The sequence below is a fragment of the Rutidosis leptorrhynchoides genome, chromosome 2, assembly GCF_046630445.1.
Source record: "Rutidosis leptorrhynchoides isolate AG116_Rl617_1_P2 chromosome 2, CSIRO_AGI_Rlap_v1, whole genome shotgun sequence".
In the NCBI taxonomy this organism is placed as follows: domain Eukaryota; kingdom Viridiplantae; phylum Streptophyta; class Magnoliopsida; order Asterales; family Asteraceae; genus Rutidosis; species Rutidosis leptorrhynchoides.
Genome location: NC_092334.1, coordinates 311,350,342 through 311,373,624, shown reverse-complemented (window position 1 = coordinate 311,373,624; position 23,283 = coordinate 311,350,342). Strand labels below are relative to the sequence as shown.

General features: G+C 33.8%; 1 long non-coding RNA gene across 2 annotated transcripts in view; it reads right to left on the bottom strand.

The window, feature by feature from the left end:
- The window catches only part of LOC139891840 (uncharacterized), a 49,988-nt gene that overhangs the window by 5,778 nt on the left and 20,927 nt on the right, over positions 1 to 23,283 (bottom strand). Inside the window, exons 1-2 of one of the 2 annotated variants that reach the window (XR_011773852.1) lie at positions 5,525 to 5,660; positions 4,798 to 4,870 (exon numbers count right to left, since the gene is read on the bottom strand). The exons of the other annotated variant lie outside the window; for it this stretch is intronic. This is a non-coding gene — a long non-coding RNA (uncharacterized lncRNA). Of the gene's footprint in view, positions 1 to 4,797; positions 4,871 to 5,524; positions 5,661 to 23,283 lie in introns of those variants that run through there. 2 annotated transcript variants of the gene reach the window in all.

Genomic DNA, 23,283 nt, shown 5'->3' with positions numbered 1-23,283 from the left:
ATGCGAACTTATCCACTCTTCTAGGATATCCTCAGCAATTCCTCGAGAGATCTTTGCTGATCTATCCTCGAGTTGGATAGTCATTCGCGTAGGCCTTCATTCATTAAGTCCTAGTTTCTTAAAGAGGGAGTAGGGCATTAGGTTTACGCTGGCTCCCAAATCTGCCAAGGCATTACTGATTTGGGCATCTTGCAGGTAGCAAGGTACAGTGAATCTTCCTGTATCTTCTAACTTGAAGGGAATTCCATGTTGTAGAACTACTGATTTAGCGCAGTTTGGCATTTCGACTAACGCATCTACTAAACGTATATTCAAGTGGAGGTTTTTAATTATATCCCACTATCTAGCAAATTGAGTCTCCAGCCTTTCCTTCCTTAGTCTACCCGGGAAAGGTATTCAAGCTCTCGAAATAATCTCGGGGGTGACAGTGTTAACAGAATTCGGGGGATTTATAGGCTGATTAAGCGTTATGGGTTCTGTTTCGGAATGGTTTTAAGTAGGGGCTTCCTCTATATTTGCAGAATTATCTACTTGTGTCTCTTTTCCTCCCCTCGTTAAAACTAGGACATCAAACTCTTTGTATTATGTCTCGAGTTTAACTGATAATTGTTGTTCAGTAAGTTGAAAACTTTCTATTAATTTTTCAAAAGTGGAGATCAGGTTATCAAACTTATTTTGCCATTCTATGACTTGAAGATTTATACTTTGTTGTTTCGTCATAAAATCAGCTAAGACTCTCTGAGAGTTTACAGAGGGTTTGTGTACTGGAAATATAAATTCGAGCTATTCTGCTATTTATATGCCCATCTAGGGTAAGGATACCTTAGATTGATTCTGGTAGCATCGGTGTTTATTGTAGCAGGAATTGAAAATTTCTGAAGCGTAAGATTAAGATCTTCTAACCTTGATTCTAGCATCTTTAAAGCTTGTGTAGAAATATATGGCTTAGCTGCTTCATTACTCCAGTCTTCCTCCCGTGTTGCAATTGTTTCGAGGAGATCCCATGCTTCTGTTGATGTGCGCAGCAAGAAGTTTGCTTGCGAAGTGTAACACCCTGATTTTTTTCTATCACAGCGGAAGTACATTTAATTACTAAAATAATCCTGGTTAATGTTTACAAACCATAGTTAACATTATTACAACATTCCAAAACAACGGTGTTACTTAAATACATTACAAAATCATAAAATATCAGAGTAAGCTCGTAATCAAACATGTCTTAACCCATCCGCAACACCCATCCTAAGCAGCAGTACCTAAACCTGCAAGGGGTGGAAATGTAGGGGGAATTAGCATAACTGCTAAGTGAATCGATACGATGTAGCAGACCAAGCATAAGCAGCTGAACATGCAAGGGTTACATAGATGCTAACGTCCTGAACTAGCATACAACAACAACTGACAATATGAGGATCGGCGGCTTTTACGAGCACATGACTTAGCTGATCAGGCTACAGTTTATCGATAGTCTGCTTTACTAATTCCATTGCATAACCGTCCAGACATAACATATGCGTCCATCTATGCTATACTGAACAACCAGTAACATCATGACCCGACCAGGCTACCACGGTCGACCTCACATCAACCCTACCTTGCCGCCTCGGTGGGTTCCCAACCTTGCCGCCTCAGTTGGTGTGCAACTAACAATGCCCACATAAGATCACAGATAATTAGTCATGTAATCGTCCTAACTAGCATGGCAATATCTAACTACACATGGTATTCATAATAGATATAAACATAAGCATAAAGAGTCTGAACAAGTAGCGTGTCAGCTACTTAATACTCTATCTGGAGATAGACCCACTCACCGAATACCAGCAACGAGCTCAGATAATCTATCACTGAGCAGCTTTCTTATCCTTATCACTTGAACATAAGGCAAACCAAGTTAGTTTCTGTCCGTTAGCACAAAACGGCACAGTACAAAAAATTAGTAACAAAAGTGTCACTAAAAGTCCACCTAACACTTATGCATTTTCATAATTTACATACTGATCATTATAAGTCACGCGGACAGCATAATGGCTAGGAAACAACTAAATTACACAACAATGCATCACTGATCGGCATCTGTACGGTTGCATCGTGTATTCGTACAGTTGCACACTCACTGCCCGGTTGCACCAACACCACTGCATCCGTACGGTTGCACATACACAAGTACGGTTGCACCATGTACCCGTACGGTTGCAATCTGCAACCATTCGGTTGTGTTCATCGAGCAGCAGCAGCAGAAATGACTTGTTTTCGAACCAAAATCACCAAAATCTCAATCTTGGACCTGTTTTTGACCTCAAAACCGCTTATAACTTGTATACAAAACATTTAGAAGTATAAACCCACAAGTTTTGAGCCAAAACAACACCAAATTTAAGCATTAAGACACCAAAATCACTTTTCTCAAAAACTTAACTTCAATCTCAATTAAAACACTGATTTGGACATGAAATCAAACAAATCTTACCTTGATAGACTCACAATGACACAAGGAAATCGATTTTAAACACAATTTAAGCTCCAAATCAAGATCTAGAGATTAGGGTTTTCAAGTGGTGAGAAATTAGATACAGGGTGTTTGTTTGGAAGGTTCAAGAAAATGAGAGAAGTATATGACTTCTTGCTTATATATTTAGGTTAAATACAATACCCCATCACACACGAGTATTTACCAGTTATCTGATAACTTTCGAACTTAATTTGACTGCCCTAACGGAGTCCAAATTAAATAAATGAACCTATTTTGTGACCCTTGTCACAAACTTGTCTTAACCAAATAATAAAATAACAATAAACATTTAATTAAAATAAAGGCATAAATAACCACACAATTATGCCTAAGGGCAAAAATGTCATCTTACTTCTAAGCCCGAACTGAGGATGTTACAAATCCACCCTCCTTAAAGAAGATTCCATCCTCGGAATCCGGTCATGGTCAAACAGACGTGGATAACGAGCCTTCATTAGCTCTTCGGTCTCCCACGTAAGGTTTGATCCTAAACTATGCTTCCACTCAACAAGCACCATATGTTTCTCTTTCTTTCTCAGCTTTGTCACCTTTCTATCAACAATCCTAACCGGTTCTTTAACTAACTTTTGATTCAAGTCCACCCTCAAATCACTCAACAGAACCAGTTGCGCCTGATCATCGACCTTACACTTCCTCAGATAACACACATTAAATGTGTTGTGTATCCCTACCAACTCAGCTGGAAGCTCTAACACAAATGTCTGGTCATTAACCTTTTGAATAATCTTAAACAGCCTAATATACCTCAGAGCTAACTTACCTCGCTTACCAAACCTGATAACTCCCTTCTACAGTGAAACTTTTAAGTAGACACAATCACCCACCTCAAAGTTTACCAGACGTCTACGTGGATCGGCGTACATTTTCTGTCTGTCACATGTCGCATTCAACTTTTCACGTACTATTGCTACCTTGTCAGCTGTTATCTGAACTAATTCTGGACCTGCAAACTGTTTCTCTCCGGCTTCTAACCAACAAGTCGGTGTTCTACATTTGCGACTATACATCATCTCATAAGGCGGCATACCAATACAATAATGATAAGTATTGTTGTAAGCGAACTCGATCAACGGTATATGTATATCCCACGGACCACCGTACTCTAACACGCAGGACCTAAGCATATCCTCTAGTGTCTGTATTGTACGTTCACTCAGACCGTCGGTCTGTGGATGACACGCTTCCCTCATTCCCAAACTCTTCTGTAAACTGTTCCAGAAGTTAGATACAAATCTAGAATCCCTTTTAGATACGATAGATAAAGGAATCCTATGTCGACTAACTATCTCTTTTAAGTACAATTCTGCCAAAGTACTCAACGAGGCTGTGTCTTTTGTTGCTAAGAAACGTGCACTCTTTTTCAATCGATCAACAATTATCCATATCATATCATTACCTCTTTGAGATCTAGGTAATTTGGTTACAAAATCCATCGTGATATGTGTAAAGACCCGTCCTAATCCATAAGAATGAATACAGTAACATATGATTACATCGCGAGGTATTTGACCTCTATATGATACATTTTACAAACATTGCATTCGTTTTTAAAAGAAAAACTTTCTTTACATCAAAAGTTGACGGCATGCATACTATTTCATAATATATCCAACTATAAATGACTTAATAATATTCTTGATGAACTCAACGACTCGAATGCAACGTCTTTTGAAATATGCCATGAATGACTTCAAGTAATGTCTCTAAAATGAGCAAATGCACAGCGGAAGATTTCTTTCATACCTGAGAATAAACATGCTTTCAAGTGTCAACCAAAAGGTTGGTGAGTTCATTAGTTTATCATAACTATCATTTCCATTAATTTAATTGACCACAAGATTTTCATTTCATTTTTCATAAACATCATCTCATATCAGGAATTTCGCAAACTGCATAGAGATAAAAATCATTCATATGGTGAACTCTTGATAACCGAATTAATAGGATGCATATAAAATATCCCCATCATTCCGGGACTCTCATCGGACATGATAATCGAAGTACTAAAGCATTCGTAATTCGAATGGGACGTGTCATAGGTCCATAGATCAATCTTTAGGATTCGCGTCAATTAGGGGCCATTTCCCTAATTCTTAGGCTACCAAGCTAAAAGGGGCATATTCGATTTCGATAATCTAACCATAGAATGTAGTTTCGAGTACTTGTGTCTATTTCGTAAATCATTTATAAAACAAGCGCATGTATTCTCAGTCCCAAAAATATATATTGCAAAAGTATTTAAAAAGGGAGCAAATGAAACTCACAATACTGTATTTCGTAGTAAATGTGCATACGACGGCACTGAGCAAGTGCATAGTTGATCTCGGATTTACGAACCTATATCAATAATACCATTCAAATAATATAACAAACTAGTAATAGAAATATAACAAAATCATATATTTTAAGTTCTTATATAGATTTTCTGATTTGTATATTAATATTTAATTACAATAATTGGTTATAACTATGAGTTTTAAAAAATATATTTTAACATCGACATCTAACCGAAACCATGGTTTAAATCAATTAGTCTAAGTTCATTTAGTTAGATTCATTATAGATATAAAAATTAACTTAATCTTCTCTGATTTTCGCTAACTTAGGATCTCAAGTGAGTAAAAAAAAATACATATTATAGTGTATTTGTACAATATTTGAAGTCTCGATATATACTAACGAAGGAATTACTTAAATAATCAACATGAACTAAAATAGTTTTTAGTAAAAGAATTTGGAGATTCGTACTAAACAATATTAACCAAAATAAATAAAGATGATTTATACAAAATAGTTTAAGTAAACAAGATTGAGTATGAATTAATATCATATGAATAAATAAGCAGTTTCGTACCAAACATCATAAACTAATGCATATTTTAGAACAAGTTTAGAAATCAATAATAGTTTTTAAAAAAATAAAAAAATAAACATTCATACAAATCAATATGAATTTAAGCACTTTGAGGAAAAAAATAGAAGAATCCATACCTAAAAGTTAGTCTACTGTCGTTTATCAGTTGAAAGCCGATCAGTTTACTAGGAATGAAAAGAGAGCTTCATAAGTACTCCGTATATTTTGCGTGGGTTCTTGATTGCTATGTGTTATGGTTTTCTTATTATAACCTTAATATTAGTATTAGTATTATATATATAAGCGGACTCTATGAGGTGAAAGCTATATGGAATTGTGAGTTGTCTACACATCTTAATCTTAAATTAATTACTATAGGCTACTTAAAACCTACTGAATTGTTTTCTAGCGTAATCACAATTATCCTCTCAATATTTTAATTAATTAGTTAGTGATATATTGTGTTTTAGTTGTTTGACATGATATATGAGTCACATGGTGTATAGAGTATATTATATTAAATTAATTTTTACATACTTTGACCAAGATAATAGTGTTAGGTGCATAATATGAATATGGTGATCTATATATACACATATAATAATATGAAGATGGAGATGATCATGGAATGATGATACTTCTTTTAATACATATCGATTCTAAGTTGAAAAGAAAATTACGTTAATGTAAACAAATATTTTTTTTTCAGTACTTGAAATGCTTATTTGTTTTAGTAGTACTGTACTCCAAATAAGAATGGTCAACCATACTTTGAATGATTATATTTACACATCACAATATTGACTTAAAACACTACATATGGTAAACTAAACGATAAGATTAGAATTAGCTTTTGCTTTATTATTATTATTATTATTTATTTTTTTTTACTCTTTTGGAATGTAGACCCCACCTTGAGTGTTTTATTCGACTAACAAAGTAGGGAAGGTTTTTACAAATTAGTTGATCATAAATTGGTAATAACAACTCCATGATAGCTAAGTACTATGTAGTGACCCGAACTTTTCCATATTTATATATATTAATTGAGATTGATATTTACATGATTAAATGTTTCCAACATGTTAAGCAATCAAACTTGTTAAGACTTGATTAATTGAAATATGTTTCATATAGACAATTGACCACCCAAGTTGACCGGTGATTCACGAACGTTAAAACTTGTAAAAACTATACAATGACATATATATGGTTATATATATAGTTAACATGTTTTTATTATAAGTATGTATCTCATTAGGTATTTTAACAATGAGTTATATACATAAAAATGAAACTATTAATTTAAGAAACTCGAAAACGATATATATAACGATTATCGTTATAACAACGTCTTACTAGGTACATATGAATCATATTAAGATATTGATACACTTGGTTAATTATGTTAAATGATAAGTAAATATATTATTAAGTGTATTAACAATGAAATACATATGTAAAAATAAGACTACTAACTTAATGATTTCGAAACGAGACATATATGTAACGATTATCGTTGTAACGACATTTAACTGTATATACATCATACTAAGATATATTATATATCATAATATCATGATAATATAATAATTTAACATCTCATTTTTTATAATAAACAATGGGTTAACAACATTCAACAAGATCGTTAACCTAAAGGTTTCAAAACAACATTTACATGTAACGACTAACGATGACTTAACGACTCAGTTAAAATGTATATACATGTAGTGTTTTAATATGTATTCATACACTTTTGAAAGACTTCAAGACACTTATCAAAATACTTCTACTTAACAAAAATGCTTACAATTACATCCTCGTTCAGTTTCATCAACAATTCTACTCGTATGCACCCGTATTCGTACTCGTACAATACACAGCTTTTAGATGTATGTACTATTGATATATACACTCCAATGATCAGCTCTTAGCAGCCCATGTGAGTCACCTAACACATGTGGGAACCATCATTTGGCAACTAGCATGAAATATCTCATAAAATTACAAAAATATGAGTAATCATTCATGACTTATTTACATGAAAACAAAATTACATATCCTTTATATCTAATCCATACACCAACGACCAAAAACACCTACAAACACTTTCATTCTTCAATTTTCTTCATCTAATTGATCTCTCTCAAGTTCTATCTTCAAGTTCTAAGTGTTCTTCATATATTTTACAAGTTCTAGTTACATAAAATCAAGAATACTTTCAAGTTTGCTAGCTCACTTCCAATCTTGTAAGGTGATCATCCAACCTCAAGAAATCTTTGTTTCTTACAGTAGGTTATCATTTTAATACAAGGTAATAATCATATTCAAACTTTGGTTCAATTTCTATAACTATAACAATCTTATTTCAAGTGATGATCTTACTTGAACTTGTTTTCGTGTCATGATTCTGCTTCAAGAACTTCGAGCCATCCAAGGATCCGTTGAAGCTAGATCCATTTTTCTCTTTTCCAGTAGGTTTATCCAAGGAACTTAAGGTAGTAATGATGTTCATAACATCATTCGATTCATACATATAAAGCTATCTTATTCGAAGGTTTAAACTTGTAATCACTAGAACATAGTTTAGTTAATTCTAAACTTGTTCGCAAACAAAAGTTAATCCTTCTAACTTGACTTTTAAAATCAACTAAACACATGTTCTATATCTATATGATATGCTAACTTAATGATTTAAAACCTGGAAACACGAAAAACACCGTAAAACCGAATTTACGCCGTCGTAGTAACACCGCGGGCTGTTTTGGGTTAGTTAATTAAAAACTATGATAAACTTTGATTTAAAAGTTGTAATTCTGAGAAGATGATTTTTATTATGAACATGAAACTATATCCAAAAATTATGGTTAAACTCAAAGTGGAAGTATGTTTTCTAAAATGGTCATCTAGACGTCGTTCTTTCGACTGAAATGACTACCTTTACAAAAACGACTTGTAACTTATTTTTCCGACTATAAACCTATACTTTTCTGTTTAGATTCATAAAATAGAGTTCAATATAAAACCATAGCAATTTGATTCACTCAAAACGGATTTAAAATGAAGAAGTTATGGGTAAAACAAGATTGGATAATTTTTCTCATTTTAGCTACGTGAAAATTGGTAACAAATCTATTCCAACCATAACTTAATCAACTTGTATTGTATATTATGTAATCTTGAGATACCGTAGACACGTATACAATGTTTCGACCTATCATGTCGACACATCTATATATATTTCGGAACAACCATAGACACTCTATATGTGAATGTTGGAGTTAGCTATACAGGGTTGAGGTTGATTTTAAAATATATATAGTTTGAGTTGTGATCAATACTGAGATACGTATACACTGGGTCGTGGATTGATTCAAGATAATATTTATCGATTTATTTCTGTACATCTAACTGTGGACAACTAGTTGTAGGTTACTAACGAGGACAGCTGACTTAATAAACTTAAAACATCAAAATATATTAAAAGTGTTGTAAATATATTTTAAACATATTTTGATATATATGTATATATTGTTATAGGTTCGTGAATCAACCAGTGGCCAAGTCTTACTTCCCGACGAAGTAAAAATCTGTGAAAGTGAGTTATAGTCCCACTTTTAAAATCTAATATTTTTGGGATGAGAATACATGCAGGTTTTATAAATGATTTACAAAATAGACACAAATACGTGAAACTACATTCTATGGTTGAATTATCGAAATCGAATATGCCCCTTTTTATTAAGTCTGGTAATGTAAGAATTAGGGAACAGACACCCTAATTGACGCGAATCCTAAAGATAGATCTATTGGGCCTAACAAACCCCATCCAAAGTACCGGATGCTTTAGTACTTCGAAATTTATATCATATCCGAAGGGTGTCCCGGAATGATGGGGTTATTCTTATATATGCATCTTGTTAATGTCGGTTACCAGGTGTTCACCATATGAAGGATTTTTATCTCTATGTATGGGATGTGTATTGAAATATGAAATCTTGTGGTCTATTGTTACGATTTGATATATATAGGTTAAACCTATAACTCACCAACATTTTTGTTGACGTTTAAAGCATGTTTATTCTCAGGTGAATACTAAGAGCTTCCGCTGTTGCATACTAAAATAAGGACAAGATTTGGAGTCCATATTTGTATGATATTGTGTAAAACCTGCATTCAAGAAACTGATTTCGATGTAACATATTTGTATTGTAAACCATTATGTAATGGTCGTGTGTAAACAGGATATTTTAGATTATCATTATTTGATAATCTACGTAAAGCTTTTTAAACCTTTATTTATGAAATAAAGGTTATGGTTTGTTTTAAAAATGAATGCAGTCTTTGAAAAACGTCTCATATAGAGGTCAAAACCTTGCAACGAAATCAATTAATATGGAACGTTTTTAATCAATAAGAACGGGACATTTCAGTTGGTATCCGAGCGTTGGTCTTAGAGAACCAGAATTTTGCATTAGTGTGTCTTATCGAGTTTGTTAGGATGCATTAGTGAGTCTGGACTTCGACCGTGTTTACTTGAAAAATGATTGCTTAACAAATTTTGTTGGAAACTATATATTTTTAACATGTGAATATTATGTGATATATTAATCTCTTAACGCGTTTGATATTATGTGATAGATGTCTACCTCTAGAACAAGTTCCATTGACTCACCTAATAATAATGAAGAGTCAAATGTAAATTGGAATGATTCGTGGACTGATTCACAAGTTCCCGAAGAGGAACCGGAAGAAGAGTCGGAACCGGAAGAAGAATCGGAACCGGAAGAAGAATCAGAACCGGATGAAGAAATAGAACCGGTGGGGGAAATAATAAAACGGTTAAGTAAAAGAAAATCTTCAACCAACCGACCCGCCAAGGAAGCAAAATATTGGGAGGATTACCAATTCTCCGATGAATCGGATTCCGACGAGAATTCCGATGATGTTATAGAAATTACCCCAACTGAATTTAAAAAGGCAAAAGAAAATAATAAGGGAAAGGGCATAAAAATAGAGAAATCTAATTCCAACCCCGATGAACTTTATATGTATCGTCAACCCCCGAAGTCCTTAAGTTGTAACAATGACCCGGGAACCTCTAAACCACCAGGTTTTTGTAAACCAATGTGGAAAATTACGGTTTGTATTAGGGGAACATCATATATCCCTAGAAACCTGGCAAAACGAACCAAAACTGAAGAAGAAGAAACGAGCGAGTCGGAATAAGATAGTTGTATTCGTGTGGTGTAATATATGTAATATAGTGTGCTTATGCTTTATGATATATGTAAAAATTGCTTGTATTAATAAGTATTTTTTTTATGAATCTAACTCTTGTCTATTTTACAGTTTAAAAACACAAAATGGATAGACAACCCAATATTTTAAGAGACCTACCCGGAGACATGATTGATGAAATCTTGTCTAGAGTCGGTCAGAATTCCTCGGCACAACTATTTAAGGCGAGATCAGTTTGTAAGACATTCGAAGAACGTTCCAAGAATGTCTTGGTTTATAAGAGACTTTCGTTTGAAAGATGGGGGATATCACATTGGGAAACCCATAAGTTACGATGTGTTTACTTTGACGCATATATTGCGGGGAACCCAAATGCTATTTTACGCAACGGGTTAAGAAATTATTTTGACTCAATATATCCGAATATTGGACTTCGTGATTTAGAAAAAGCGGCTAACATGCAACATAAAGAAGCATGTTATGCTTACGGATTAGTAATGTTCGCTTCTCACCAAAGTGAGAACAAGAACATCGGGCTACAACTATTAAACAAAACGTTTCCACAAGTGACGGAGTCGGTAATTGGGGTAAGAAAAGAGGTTTTTAGATTGTTACGGGACTGTTGGACATTACGTAACCCTCGGCCCTTTGACGACGTTACAACACGCTGTCTTATCAACGGCCATAACGGTTATGTTCCACAAGACCAAGGATGGGAAGTAATCCTAGTAAAACCAGAATGCATGACTTGTTTCTGGACGTATGAATTACGTGTCTTTATTGCCTTTGCTGAACGACTTGTGTACTAGCTAGAATTATCTTCACAACTATCTTGTATCAAAGTTATTGTGTGCTATATTTCATGCTTTATGTAAAATAAGCGGTATTGTAAGTTTGTAAAATATTGTATAAAAGTTTGAACGCGAAATATTATTATAATCAGTTTTTCATATAGAATTGTAGTAGTTGAATTGTATATTAGCTACTAAGTATGAACTTAACGGGTAGGTACTACCCGAATTTAAACTTATAAAACGCTAATATGAAGAAAAAGCTTTTATAAATGAGTTCATATTATGCTACGAAATACTATTAACTACTCTTAATATTCTGTATGATTAACTTGTTCCATTTGACTATTTTGAAGGAAATGGCACCGACTACTCGACACACCGTGAATATGAATGAAGAGGAATTCCGTACTTTTCTAGCTTCAAACATAGCCGCAGTTAGGCTGCGCTACATACCTACAATAACCTTGGATCTAGCAGTACAGGAAACCGTGTAGGATGCACCTACAAAGAATTCACTGCCTGCAAACCTTTGGAATTTGATGGAACCGAAGGACCGATCGGATTGAAACGGTGGACCGAGAAGGTCGAATCGGTGTTTGCCATAAGTAAGTGTACTGAAGAGGACAAAGTGAAGTACGCTACGCATACCTTCACAGGTTCTGCGTTAACATGGTGTAATACCTATCTAGAGCAAGTGGGACAAGACGATGCGTACGCACTACCGTGGTCAGCATTCAAGCACTTGATGAACGAGAAGTACCGTCCCAGAACCGAGGTCAATAAGCTCAAGACAGAACTTAGAGGGTTACGAACCCAAGGATTTGATATTACCACGTACGAAAGACGATTCACAGAATTGTGCCTATTGTGTCCGGGAGCATTCGAAGATGAGGAAGAGAAGATCGACGCATTTGTGAAAGGATTACCGGAAAGAATCCAAGAAGATATAAGTTCACACGAGCCCGCCTCCATACAACAGGCATGTAGAATGGATCACAAACTAGTGAACCAGATTGAAGAAAGAATTAAAGAACAGACTGCTGAAAAGGCCAATGTGAAGCAAGTCAAAAGAAAGTGGGAGGAAAATGGTGATAAGAATCACCAATACAACAACAACAGCAATTACAACAATAATCGCAACAATTATCCCAACAATCGCAACATCAATCGCAACTACAACAAACGGCCCAACAACAACAACAACAACAACAGCAACTACAACAATCATCCCAACAACAATAATAATCACAACAACAACAACAATCAGAAGCAGCTATGCCAAAGGTGTGAAAAGTATCACTCGGGGTTCTGCACCAAATTTTGCAACAAGTGTAAAAGAAATGGTCATAGCGCGGCGAAGTGTGAGGTCTACGGACCAGGGGTTAATAGAACGAAAGGAACAAATGGTGTCGGAACGAGTAATGGCGGAGCAAGTAGTGTCGGAGTAAGTTATGCCAATGTAGTTTGTTATAAATGTGGAAAACCGGGCCACATTATTAGAAATTGCCCGAACCAGGAGAACACGAATGGACAAGGCCGCGGAAGAGTTTTCAATATTAATGCGGCAGAGGCACAGGAAGACCCGGAGCTTGTTACGGGTATGTTTCTTATTGACAATAAATCTGCTTACGTTTTATTTGATTCGGGTGCGGATAAAAGCTATATGAGTAGAGATTTTTGTGCTAAATTAAGTTGTCCATTGACGCCTTTGGATAGTAAATTTTTACTCGAATTAGCAAATGGTAAATTAATTTCAGCAGATAATATATGTCGGAATCGAGAAATTAAACTGGTTAGCGAAACATTTAAGATTGATTTGATACCAGTAGAGTTAGGGAGTTTTGATATGATAATCGGTATGGACTGGTTGAAAGAAGTGAAAGCAGAGATCGTCTGTTACAAAAATGCAATTCGCATTATACGAGAAAAAGGAAAACCCTTAATGGTGTACGGAGAAAAGGGCAACACGAAGCTACATCTTATTAGTAATTTGAAGGCACAAAAACTAATAAGAAAAGGTTGCTATGCTGTTCTAGCACACGTCGAGAAAGTACAAACTGAAGAAAAGAGCATCAATGATGTTCCCATTGCAAAAGAATTTCCTGATGTATTTCCGAAAGAATTACCGGGATTACCCCCACATCGATCCGTTGAATTTCAAATAGATCTTGTACCAAGAGCTGCACCAATAGCTCGTGCTCCTTACAGACTCGCACCCAGCGAGATGAAAGAACTGCAAAGCCAATTACAAGAACTTTTAGAGCGTGGTTTCATTCGACCAAGCACATCACCGTGGGGAGCTCCTGTTTTGTTTGTCAAGAAGAAAGATGGTACATTCAGGTTGTGTATCGACTACCGAGAGTTGAACAAACTTACCATCAAGAACCGCTACCCACTACCGAGAATCGACGACTTATTTGATCAACTACAAGGCTCGTCTGTTTATTCAAAGATTGACTTACGTTCCGGGTATCATCAAATGCGGGTGAAAGAAGATGATATTCCAAAGACTGCTTTCAGAACACGTTACGGTCATTACGAGTTTATGGTTATGCCGTTTGGTTTAACTAATGCACCAGCTGTGTTCATGGACCTTATGAACCGAGTGTGTGGACCATACCTTGACAAGTTTGTCATTGTTTTCATTGATGACATACTTATTTACTCAAAGAATGACCAAGAACACGGTGAACATTTGAGAAAGGTGTTAGAAGTATTGAGGAAGGAAGAATTGTACGCTAAGTTTTCAAAGTGTGCATTTTGGTTGGAAGAAGTTCAATTCCTCGGTCACATAGTGAACAAAGAAGGTATTAAGGTGGATCCGGCAAAGATAGAAACTGTTGAAAAATGGGAAACCCCGAAAACTCCGAAACACATACGCCAGTTTTTAGGACTAGCTGGTTACTACAGAAGGTTCATCCAAGACTTTTCCAGAATAGCAAAACCCTTGACTGCATTAACGCATAAAGGGAAGAAATTTGAATGGAATGATGAACAAGAGAAAGCGTTTCAGTTATTGAAGAAAAAGCTAACTACGGCACCTATATTGTCATTGCCTGAAGGGAATGATGATTTTGTGATTTATTGTGACGCATCAAAGCAAGGTCTCGGTTGTGTATTAATGCAACGAACGAAGGTGATTGCTTATGCGTCTAGACAATTGAAGATTCACGAACAAAATTATACGACGCATGATTTGGAATTAGGCGCGGTTGTTTTTGCATTAAAGACTTGGAGGCACTAATTATATGGGGTCAAAAGTATTATATATACCGACCACAAAAGTCTTCAACACATATTTAATCAGAAACAACTGAATACGAGGCAGCGTAGGTGGATTGAATTGTTGAATGATTACGACTTTGAGATTCGTTACCACCCGGGGAAGGCAAATGTGGTAGCCGATGCCTTGAGCAGGAAGGACAGAGAACCCATTCGAGTAAAATCTATGAATATAATGATTCATAATAACCTTACTACTCAAATAAAGGAGGCGCAACAAGGAGTGTTAAAAGAGGGAAATTTAAAGGATGAAATACCCAAAGGATCGGAGAAGCATCTTAATATTCGGGAAGACGGAACCCGGTATAGGGCTGAAAGGATTTGGGTACCAAAATTTGGAGATATGAGAGAAATGGTACTTAGAGAAGCTCATAAAACCAGATACTCAATACATCCTGGAACGGGGAAGATGTACAAGGATCTCAGGAAATATTTTTGGTGGCCGGGTATGAAAGCCGATGTTGCTAAATACGTAGGAGAATGTTTGACGTGTTCTAAGGTCAAAGCTGAGCATCAGAAACCATCAGGTCTACTTCAACAACCCGAAATCCCGGAATGGAAATGGGAAAACATTACCATGGATTTCATCACTAAATTGCCAAGGACTGCAAGTGGTTTTGATACTATTTGGGTAATAGTTGATCGTCTCACCAAATCAGCACACTTCCTGCCAATAAGAGAAGATGACAAGATGGAGAAGTTAGCACGACTGTATTTGAAGGAAGTCGTCTCCAGACATGGAATACCAATCTCTATTATCTCTGATAGGGATGGCAGATTTATTTCAAGATTCTGGCAGACATTACAGCAAGCATTAGGAACTCGTCTAGACATGAGTACTGCCTATCATCCACAAACTGATGGGCAGAGTGAAAGGACGATACAAACGCTTGAAGACATGCTACGAGCATGTGTTATTGATTTCGGAAACAGTTGGGATCGACATCTACCATTAGCAGAATTTTCCTACAACAACAGCTACCATTCAAGCATTGAGATGGCGCCGTTTGAAGCACTTTATGGTAGAAAGTGCAGGTCTCCGATTTGTTGGAGTGAAGTGGGGGATAGACAGATTACGGGTCCGGAGATTATACAAGAAACTACCGAGAAGATCATCCAAATTCAACAACGGTTGAAAACTGCCCAAAGTCGACAAAAGAGCTACGCTGACATTAAAAGAAAAGATATAGAATTTGAAATTGGAGAGATGGTCATGCTTAAAGTTGCACCTTGGAAAGGCGTTGTTCGATTTGGTAAACGAGGGAAATTAAATCCAAGGTATATTGGACCATTCAAGATTATTGATCGTGTCGGACCAGTAGCTTACCGACTTGAGTTACCTCAACAACTCGCGGCTGTACATAACACTTTCCACTTCTCGAATTTGAAGAAATGTTTTGCTAAAGAAGATCTCACTATTCCGTTAGATGAAATCCAAATCAACGAAAAACTCCAATTCATCGAAGAACCCGTCGAAATAATGGATCGTGAGGTTAAAAGACTTAAGCAAAACAAGATACCAATTGTTAAGGTTCGATGGAATGCTCGTAGAGGACCCGAGTTCACCTGGGAGCGTGAAGATCAGATGAAGAAGAAATACCCGCATCTATTTCCAGAAGATTCGTCAACACCTTCAACAGCTTAAAATTTCGGGACGAAATTTATTTAACGGGTAGGTACTGTAGTGACCCGAACTTTTCCATGTTTATATATATTAATTGAGATTGATATTTACATGATTAAATGTTTCCAACATGTTAAGCAATCAAACTTGTTAAGACTTGATTAATTAAAATATGTTTCATATAGACAATTGACCACCCAAGTTGACCGGTGATTCACGAACGTTAAAACTTGTAAAAACTATACAACGACATATATATGGTTATATATATAGTTAACATGTTTTTATTATAAGTATGTATCTCATTTGGTATTTTAACAATGAGTTATATACATAAAAATGAGACTATTAATTTAAGAAACTCGAAAACGATATATATAACGATTATCGTTATAACAACGTCTTACTAGGTACATATGAATCATATTAAGATATTGATACACTTGGTTAATTATGTTAAATGATAAGTAAATATATTATTAAGTGTATTAACAATGAAATACATATGTAAAAATAAGACTACTAACTTAATGATTTCGAAACGAGACATATATGTAACGATTATCGTTGTAACGACATTTAACTGTATATACATCATACTAAGATATATTATATATCATAATATCATGATAATATAATAATTTAACATCTCATTTTTTATAATAAACAATGGGTTAACAACATTCAACAAGATCGTTAACCTAAAGGTTTCAAAACAACATTTACATGTAACGACTAACGATGACTTAACGACTCAGTTAAAATGTATATACATGTAGTGTTTTAATATGTATTCATACACTTTTGAAAGACTTCAAGACACTTATCAAAATACTTCTACTTAACAAAAATGCTTACAATTACATCCTCGTTCAGTTTCATCAACAATTCTACTCGTATGCACCCGTATTCTTACTCGTACAATACACAGCTTTTAGATGTATGTACTATTGGTATATACACTCCAATGATCAGCTCTTAGCAGCCCATGTGAGTCACCTAACACATGTGGGAACCATCATTTGGCAACTAGCATGAAATATCTCATAAAATTACAAAAATATGAGTAATCATTCATGACTTATTTACATGAAAACAAAATTACATATCTTTTATATCTAATCCATACACCAACGACCAAAAACACCTACAAACACTTTCATTCTTCAATTTTCTTCATCTAATTGATCTCTCTCAAGTTCTATCTTCAAGTTCTAAGTGTTCTTCATATATTTTACAAGTTCTAGTTACATAAAATCAAGAATACTTTCAAGTTTGCTAGCTCACTTCCAATCTTGTAAGGTGATCATCCAACCTCAAGAAATCTTTGTTTCTTACAGTAGGTTATCATTCTCATACAAGGTAATAATCATATTCAAACTTTGGTTCAATTTCTATAACTATAACAATCTTATTTCAAGTGATGATCTTACTTGAACTTATTTTCGTGTCATGATTCTGCTTCAAGAACTTCGAGCCATCCAAGGATCCGTTGAAGCTAGATCCATTTTTCTCTTTTACAGTAGGTTTATCCAAGGAACTTAAGGTAGTAATGATGTTCATAACATCATTCGATTCATACATATAAAGCTATCTTATTCGAAGGTTTAAACTTGTAATCACTAGAACATAGTTTAGTTAATTCTAAACTTGTTCGCAAACAAAAGTTAATCCTTCTAACTTGAATTTTAAAATCAACTAAACACATGTTATATATCTCTATGATATGCTAACTTAATGATTTAAAACCTGGAAACACGAAAAACACCGTAAAACCGGATTTACGCCGTCGTAGTAACACCGCGGGCTGTTTTGGGTTAGTTAATTAAAAACTATGATAAACTTTGATTTAAAAGTTGTTATTCTGAGAAGATGGTTTTTATTATGAACATGAAACTATATCCAAAAATTATGGTTAAACTCAAAGTGGAAGTATGTTTTCTAAAATGGTCATCTAGACGTCGTTCTTTCGACTGAAATGACTACCTTTACAAAAACGACTTGTAACTTATTTTTCCGACTATAAACCTATACTTTTCTGTTTAGATTCATAAAATAGAGTTCAATATGAAACCATAGCAATTTGATTCACTCAAAACGGATTTAAAATGAAGAAGTTATGGGTAAAACAAGATTGGATAATTTTTCTCATTTTAGCTACGTGAAAATTGGTAACAAATCTATTCCAACCATAACTTAATCAACTTGTATTGTATATTATGTAATCTTGAGATACCATAGACACGTATACAATGTTTCGACCTATCATGTCGACACATCTATATATATTTCGGAACAACCATAGACACTCTATATGTGAATGTTGGAGTTAGCTATACAGGGTTGAGGTTGATTCCAAAATATATATAGTTTGAGTTGTGATCAATACTGAGATACGTATACACTGGGTCGTGGATTGATTCAAGATAATATTTATCGATTTATTTCTGTACATCTAACTGTGGACAACTAGTTGTAGGTTACTAACGAGGACAGCTGACTTAATAAACTTAAAACATCAAAATATATTAAAAGTGTTGTAAATATATTTTAAACATACTTTGATATATATGTATATATTGTTATAGGTTCGTGAATCAACCAGTGGCCAAGTCTTACTTCCCGACGAAGTAAAAATCTGTGAAAGTGAGTTATAGTCCCACTTTTAAAATCTAATATTTTTGGGATGAGAATACATGCAGGTTTTATAAATGATTTACAAAATAGACACAAGTACATGAAACTACATTCTATGGTTGAATTATCGAAATCGAATATGCCCCTTTTTATTAAGTCTGGTAATCTAAGAATTAGGGAACAGACACCCTAATTGACGCGAATCCTAAAGATAGATCTATTGGGCCTAACAAACCCCATCCAAAGTACCGGATGCTTTAGTACTTTGAAATTTATATCATATCCGAAGGGTGTCCCGGAATGATGGGGTTATTCTTATATATGCATCTTGTTAATGTCGGTTATCAGGTGTTCACCATATGAAGGATTTTTATCTCTATGTATGGGATGTGTATTGAAATATGAAATCTTGTGGTCTATTGTTACGATTTGATATATATAGGTTAAACCTATAACTCACCAACATTTTTGTTGACGCTTAAAGCATGTTTATTCTCAGGTGAATACTAAGAGCTTCCGCTGTTGCATACTAAAATAAGGACAAGATTTGGAGTCCATGTTTGTATGATATTGTGTAAAAACTGCATTCAAGAAACTGATTTCGATGTAACATATTTGTATTGTAAACCATTATGTAATGGTCGTGTGTAAACAGGATATTTTAGATTATCATTATTTGATAATCTACGTAAAGCTTTTTAAACCTTTATTTATGAAATAAAGGTTATGGTTTGTTTTAAAAATGAATGCAGTCTTTGAAAAACGTCTCATATAGAGGTCAAAACCTCGCAACGAAATCAATTAATATGGAACGTTTTTAATCAATAAGAACGGGACATTTCATACTACACAACCTAACATTCATAATGACTAGCTTTACATTTCCACTCTTAACCAACTCAAACATGAGTCAATAACTTCTAGATACTTAATATAAAATAATAATACATATCGTTTTATTAACCTTCTTGTTTGCCACTTCCTAGTGCCCCTTAAATGTTATTTTTTTTATATTTTGTTTTCAAATGAATCCTATAAGAATTTTAGTAGGAAACGTACTGACGTAAGTATATATATTAATCAATCAATCAATTATTAAATATATTTGTGGATGAAAGTGAGATGTTTAGCTGGACTACATTCACTTCCCATCTTAAAAGTTATATTTATATATTATATTATATTTACGTGCATAGTTGACTTGTAATTTTTGTGTCGATGACTCGTACGTTGTCGTTCGACTAATGACTCGTTTCCGATTTCTCGAACTCATTTTCGTACGCTTAGAAAACTAGCACTTTACGTTACGCGACGTGTACCTTTATTAATAATTAGACTTAAATTAATGAAAAACTAACCCACTCAAAGTGTAACTCAATCTATTGAGTGTTTTGGTCATTTGCTTCTGTAAATCGTCGTTTCGATATATATACATATATATAAAATAGTATTTTTTTAACTCAAAACGTTTATATATCAAGGTAAATATTATATTTTATCATTTTGTAAAAAAAAATATATATATATATATATATATATATATATATATATATATATATATATATATATATATATATATATATATATATATATATATATATATATATATATATATATATATTTACATACATATTCATTTAGAAATATTAATTTATATATTTTTGAAATATCTATTTAATAATATTTAGTTTTTCAAATACTAATTAAATTTCAAAGTAACATTTTAGATCGTTTACATAATAGGAATTATTAATCATATAACGTTTTCATTTTAAAACTTAACTAAGTATAGTTCATTTATGTGCTAGCGTTTATTTTAACTTCTTAACGTACTAATTGACATATCTAAATATCAATCGAATCAATAAGCGAGTGTTACAATCGTTTACTTAATTAATTTGAAATCAAATATATCTAATATACATAAACATGTTTTAAATACACGTTGCAAGTTATTTGTATATTTAACGACTAATATTCCAACTCACATTATTTAATCAAAGACATTTTAAATAGATAAGTTCTATTATACCGAAAAGTGTTTTCACACGTTTGAAAATAGATTAATCGAGTATTATGAAATTTAATCCTCCACTAACCTTTGTCTAACCTGTGAAAATTGACAATTTGTGCTTACTTGTAATTCATTTTACCATTTTTCGAATATTGCTAAAATGGAAAGATTTCTCAAATCAATGTGGACCTCTCAACAAAGACTCGTAATCATATATCAATGTATCTGATAATTCTATCTTTTAATCTCTTCGATAAATAAACTTATATTGAAACAATTACGTTTAGGTAAAATATTATATATCTAATACTTTGTTAACGTTTTCAAGTTATAATATGTACACATAAATATGTACACATATATTCATATTCATTTATAATGGTTCGTGAATCGTCAAGGTCTGGTCAAGGTTAAATGAATGTATTAACAAAGTTTAAAATTTTTGGGATTTAAACTTAACAAACTTAGCTTATAGTGTCGGAAAAATATAAAGATAGAGTTTAAATTTGGTCAGAAATTTCCGGTTCGTCACAGTACCTACCCGTTAAAGAAATTTCTTCCCCGAAATTTGATCGAGGTTGTCATGGTTAACATTAGGAATGTTTTCATGACGAATATGAGTTAATAAATAGAGTTTTATCATCACCGAGTAATATAAACAAAATAATTTGATTTTTTGAAGAGTACGAGTGAAGCTATCTCAAAAGAGTGAAATGAGAAAATAGTGATTTTTCTCATCTTTTGACGTCATCACGGTTGATCTCTGGAGTAAAGAAAATCTTTGTAATCTATACAAGATTTGATTCTTCAGCGATTAAGGAAATTAGGATCCGCTTTAAATGCGATCATATGTTTTGATTTCTTTGTCAGATATTTTACTATAAATCCACCCCGGTCGTTTCCTTACAACTCACACCTTCTATTCTTTCTTCCTCAACTCATACTTTAAAGCATTCATTAATATGCTCCATCCAGTACTGATTCTTGATATACTCCTAACTTTCATATCTGTCGTTCTTCTTTTTCATCTAGCCTCGGAGGATTTTATTTATTTTTACTATTACCTTGGGGTTATAGTAATTTTAATTCTCCCGTGCCTTTACGTTCCAATACGTATTGATATGCAAGGTTTGTAATTTACGTGTTGTTGTCGATATTTACATTTTCTTTTATATTCAAGAGTTCCATATTTTTGTCTCCTCTTCCCGACTTCAAGTCAAGCGAATAACGGTCCAGAATTCGTATGTATGGGTTTCAAAATGAACATAGTTAATGTTCTAAGAAGAGAATTGTAATGGCACGATCTTGATTTGTCAAATTACAAGAATATCTCGGAAAAGACCGAATCATTAAGAAAAATATTTTCTTGATATGTTTAGAGGTTAAATAGAATACAAGAGTCGTGTAACATGGTACATAATGACGTTATGATCTGTGAATCATCACGTTCCATTTAGAAACTCAGCATGAATTACTGTAATATAATCACGTTGATCAAGTGTCATTATATTATACTAACTCATGCTTCAGTTCCCAACACTACTTCAAAAATATTCATATTTTAAACTCGAAGGTTTCAAAATTTAGAAACTAAGACAGTCTCCTTTATGATGTGATATAGATAACACGAGGAGATAAATGATTTCAGATAAGAATAGTTATGAAAATATCTTCAGAAATATGGAGTATATTTATAATGAAAGATATGATGATATCTTAGAATATCTAAGATCAGAGGATGATGAAGAATATTATTCGCAAGAGTTTTGAGTCAGGAGCAAGGTATTTGCTAAGGATTTTAGCAGACACTGAATCATTTGGATTCTTTGAAGGTAGATTTCATCCTTGTAATTTATCCACAGCCTCCTTCATAGTTTGCTCAATCTGTTTTCCAGTTCCAAACCTTCTCTTTTTCTGAGGATTACCAACACACTATTCTTTATCATAAATCTTTTGACTATTACGGTTGTCTACAGTTTCTGCTGCTTCATTCAGCTTTTTCAAAACTTCAGAGAACTAAATCGTAGATTGGGATGTTTTTCAGAAACTTCACATTCGAAGTATGGAGTTTTAGGAGATAGACGTTATATGTATATAAATAACTGTTGAAGTAGAAACTCTGCGAAATTTCAAAATACTGATTGCTGATTCCTGGTAATTGATATGTCAATTCTTGTTACAAGATGTGGATGAGTATATGATAGGGTTTTAATGAATAAATATAATGACTTTTTGTAGAGGCTAAAGTCAAAGGGTAATGAAGTTGCTGGTACATCTGCTGATAATGTGGTGGAATATAAAAGG